Source organism: Heterocephalus glaber, unplaced genomic scaffold (assembly GCF_053883595.1).
Source record: "Heterocephalus glaber isolate CG9 unplaced genomic scaffold, H.glaber_assembly_v1.0 deba00001461, whole genome shotgun sequence".
Classification (NCBI taxonomy): Eukaryota; Metazoa; Chordata; class Mammalia; order Rodentia; family Bathyergidae; genus Heterocephalus; species Heterocephalus glaber.
In genome coordinates this window covers 30,874,325-30,879,220 of record NW_028258308.1, presented here as the reverse complement: position 1 = coordinate 30,879,220, position 4,896 = coordinate 30,874,325, and the positions used below count along the sequence as shown (strand labels likewise).

The window sequence follows — 4,896 nt, the reverse complement described above, 5'->3', positions numbered from 1 at the left end:
GTACCAAAAAACCCACAAAAAACACACAAAAAACCCAAATGGTTGGTTTTTCACACTTGAATTTAGTCAGGAGAAATAGCACAGTGTGATGGGCTCTGAATTTAAAGCTATGGATTTATGGGTCAATTTATGGGTCATAAACCTTCTTAAACTACTGGAGAAAAAAATGGAACTAGCTCAGAAAGCAGGGGAGGAGATTGCTGATGGTCTGGCCAGTAGGGAAGACGAGCTAACACAGATCCATTATTTGGGAAGACTACCTTGTGACAGACTTGGAATCCTAGAGTTGTACTGTGACCCGCTGCTGGTTCAGTGTGGCCTCATCCAGTCTATGAAGGAGCTAAATTTTAGTCTGGCTGAATCTGTGTCTACACTGATATAGGCTGCTCCTTGACTCCAGTTAGAAGTGGCTGAGTTGAAAATAGTTGCTGATTAGCTCTGTGTCAAGTATAGCAAAGAATATCGCAAGTTATGTAGGACCAGTCATTTGGAACTGTCAATGACAGGCTAATGCACAAACTGAATGTGGAAGCCACACCCAATATTCTAGTGGAGAGATACCTGATTAAAATCTCTATGAATTACAATGTACCCTGTGAACCTGATTCTGTGGGCATGGCAGAAGCTCCTCCTGGGGTTGAAACAGGTTTTAAACGATGTTAGATTCACAGATGATGTAAAGAAAGGTGGCCCAGGAAGCAGGGGAGGGGGTGGATTCACAATACCTGTTGGTAGACCTGATGGAATAGTGCCAATGCCCATGCCTATGCCCATGCCCATGCCATTTCCAAATACTCTTATCCATTGCCAAAGGGACCATCATATTTCAATGGGTTGCCAGTGAGAACTTAGCAGGCCATTCCCAATATTCATCCACCTCAGATACTAGCCACTCCTCCATTGTATGAGTTGATCGATGACATTAATGCTGACACAAAGATTTCTTCTGCACAGATTTTTGATCCTGGATCCAAGCCTGAAGCTTCTCCAAAGCCCCCTCCCAAACCTTTGGCTAATTATGACAACTTTGTTCTACCAGAGTTGCTGTCTGTGCCAGAAACACTACCAACTGAATCTGCTGGTGGCAGCACTTCAGCATCCGAAGGTGTTGACTTTGATGATCTCTCCTGGAGATTTGAAGAGCTTAAAAAGGTCTCTTAAACCAGGCACTCTCCAATTTCTGGGAGTTGAAACTGAGTAATTTCTCCTTATACACAAAGAATCTCCTTGAAATTGCATTTCATCTGTTACCCATCACCGAGCACACTCTTTTGGGGGTCTTTTCTACTCTACCAGATTCTGTTGCTTTTCAGTTCTTTACTGATCCTAAGAGGCTAACTGGAGGCTCAGAGGCCAGAGTACCTGGCTCCCTGCAGCTATGCCTGTTAGGGGGATCCCAGGTTCTCATATAACCTAGCCCTCTGCAAGAGAATGGGAAGATGAAACATTGTTTTGAGATCAGCCAGAGATGGCTGGAGAGGAGAGGAGAGCACCTTATGAAGTGTTTTAGCCTTGGGTTGAGGTTTCAGACTGAAACAAATCCTTCTGTATACGGGGATTGCGGTGAGAACCAAGGCCATGGTGTGTTTTCTCACTCTAATTTGAGTAGGAGAGATAAAAATGTTCCGGAAGCCACAGTAATGGATCTTAGAAGCCGGAACTTCCCCTTGGCATATACACTTCTTGCTGCAGGGCACTGCTCCAGCTGGATCCAGTTGCAAAGTTTACTTGGAAAATCTTGAAGCCCTCTCTTAGTTCTGCTGGCTTCACAGGGAGCCCTCTGGCCTTTTGCTTTATTTCTAGTGCTCTGTTTCTCTTTTACCAGAGGGCAGCATTATAAAAGTTTATTTCCCCCCACAGCTTGTTACTAGCAAAGGAATAACAGGTGACATATTGGGTAGAAGTCATTCAACCCTAGGGTGGGCTTCCAGCTTCCTTAATAGAAGTACTCAAGTCTTTAGGGTAGTGAGCTAGAAATCCCATAGGAGACAAGGAACATCTATTTTCACCTGATAACCTTGTGATTAAGGGGATCTTTAAAATTGATCTCAAATTTATAGTGCCCATTTAACTGTAGTTCACTGCCTCTTGGGTGGATGACAGTCTTCCTATAGTAATTTAGGTGCTCTTTTGCTAAGGCCATCCTTCCCCACAAAGTTGGCCTTGGGTCTAGAAGATACAATTTTCACTTCTCTGTAATATATCTGTACATATCTGCATCAAGCAACTGTTCTTTAATGTTTTTGATTGGTTTCTATCTCAGAGCTTAGTAGCTGATAATAAAGTTAAAGATCCTATGGGGAAAGAAAAAAATAGATTTTTGTCAAAACATATTTCAGATTAACTTTTGCCAAATCTTAATACCAAGTGCTTCAGGAATCTTTTCCTGTGGGAGGCATAAGTCAATTCTCTAGAAAACATACTTTCAAACTAATAATGGGAACTCTTTTAAAATACCGGGAGCCCCTAACCAGGAAGCAGAAAAGAAAGAGATCTCATGAGACAAAGAAAAGCAGAAAGAGACAGAAATAGATCAGTTACAGAACAGAAGGGAGAGGTAGTGTTAGAATTTCTCAGGTGGTAAGGGCCATACAGCCGTGGAGTGACCAGCTGTGGTTGACAGTGAAGCAAAGATTCAGGTGGCTGTTTGTCCTCCATGAGGAAGGTCTGTGCTAATCATCACTACAGTCTTTTCTCCTCATGGGGACCCTGAGAAAGGAAGTTCTCTTTGTGGTTATCAAAATGTTGCCAAGCAGCCTAGGGTTCTTTTGCTTAGTCCAGATGGAAATCATGAACTGACCAAGTACAACTCTGCTAGAAATCCTGATGTCATCAGATGACACCAGGTAATGATGGATGCTTACAGTTGACATAGCCTGTTTTTGGCCACTGTTGCTGCTGGCCATCACCATCCAATGCCAGCTTGTGCCAGACACTGCAAGTCAACTCTGCTGGTCTCTGAAGCCCTTTGGTGTTAACAGCTCTGAGTGTTTATTGCTCTTTCTCTGGAAAAAACCTCTCTATCCACACTACTCAAGACAAAAAAATCCCAAATAGATCTACAGGACTTTTGGAGCCCACACTACCTGAAAAATAATCGAAAGCAGGTTTACAGGAACAGCAAACCAAGTCTTTATTTTAACAGAGCCTGTGTTGCAACACAGGTGGCCAGTACACAGGAGAGAGCCCTCCTGGACTAAAACTTCTATTCAAATTCTTCACTTGATCTTAGCCAAAAGGCCGAGAAGCGATCTATTCAAATTCTTTAAGGATTAGCTCATCTATTATTCTATCCATCAGGCCTTTACTAAGTATTTACCTGTACTAGGCCTATGCTACACAATAAGAGTACAGCCACAAAATACCTGGTCTCTACCCTCAAGAAACTTATATCCTAGTAGGGACATATACACACATAAAAAAATATATATATAACACCTTAAGATAGTTGCCATATGGAGAAATATCTACAGGGAACCCAGGGGAAGCATCCCAGGCCACTTGGAGCAATTAAGGCAGACCAGAAAGGTGGTAGCACTTGAGTAGACTGAAAAAAGGAAAGGGAATTTGCTAGGCTGCCAAAGCTACAGGGACAGTGGTTATGGGACCGGGCTGTGGTGCACTCTGAAAGAAGAGAAGGAGGAGGAGGAGGGCTGGAACTTGTCTTTCTCCACAGCCAGTCCTCTCTATTGGACTCTCTAGTGTACACCCTATTCCTCTAGGGCAGGGATGGTGAAACTTTTAGAGCTTTCACTGATACAAACAGCCTGCTGAGGCCTGCATGGCATAAGTTGGCCACTACTGTTCTAGGGCACAGTTAACAAACAGGAGTCTAGAAGCTGGTGGTTCCATGGTGAAATGAGAGATGACAAACATTGATACATAGTTTATGACCACAGCAGTCCATCAACTTCCTTTGTTCCATTATATTTATAGAAGACTGTCACCCAAAGTAACCTCTGACCCCTGACACCAAGCATGGGACACAATTGCTGCTCTGGAAACTAGAACGTGGGACAGAGATGAAAAAGGTAGCCATGGACTGGCAGCAGGAGGGGGACAAGTCTAGGCCTGGTAACGCCCACTTATCATATTGATGTTAGACTCTAAAGCAATCTTAAGGCAGGAAGTAGAAACAGTCAGAGAAGAGCTATTGTGGTGATGCATCCCTATTCTCTTCCTTTGCTGGAGCTTATCTTTATCATCCATACAGGAAGGTGCAACACTAGTAATAGACCCTGGGGAGGTCTCCCAGTTCATTGAAATACATGCCCATGCCCCCTTTCCCAGCCTGACCCAATCTTCCTCAGGTGGTTCTAGCCCTTAAGTCCTACATAGTATGGCTCCTCATGGTTCAAATTTTAAAGAAGACACTTGAAAACTGAAACTGCATGAACCAAAGTTTGAACAAAGATAGAAAAATGACTCCCAGTAGACACTAATTGTTTGGGTAAAAGAGGCCAACCTAACAAATTTTCATTGACATGGAGGAAGACATCTATCCTTTAAGATCCATTTTAAGGGTAAAACACATATTTATGTCAATTATTTAATTAGATGTAAAAAGGAGGAGCCAAAGAATCATAAACCAAGGAGTTGTCAATGACCTTGCATATCCCATCACAAGCATTTCTACCCAGCTTCCCCTGAGAACAAGAGAATGTAAGAATGCATACACATTAGAAGCTTGGAGGTACATCCTAAAACAGTCCCTCACAAACCTATACTCCTTATAATTTTGTATTTAAAATGTATACAAGGTGGGCATGGTGGTACCAAACTATAATCCCAGCACTCAAGAGGTGGAGGCAGGAGGATTACCATGAGTTCAAGGCCAGCTTGGACTCCATGTGAGTTCAAGATCAACCTGAACTACATAGCAAGACCCCGACTCAA

At 43.0% G+C, this 4,896-nt stretch overlaps 1 pseudogene; it reads left to right on the top strand.

Annotated features, from left to right (window-relative positions):
- The first annotated feature begins 510 nt into the window (after positions 1–510).
- On the top strand, positions 511–1,161 carry LOC101704797 (IST1 homolog pseudogene; annotated as a pseudogene).
- The last annotated feature ends 3,735 nt before the right edge of the window (positions 1,162–4,896 follow it).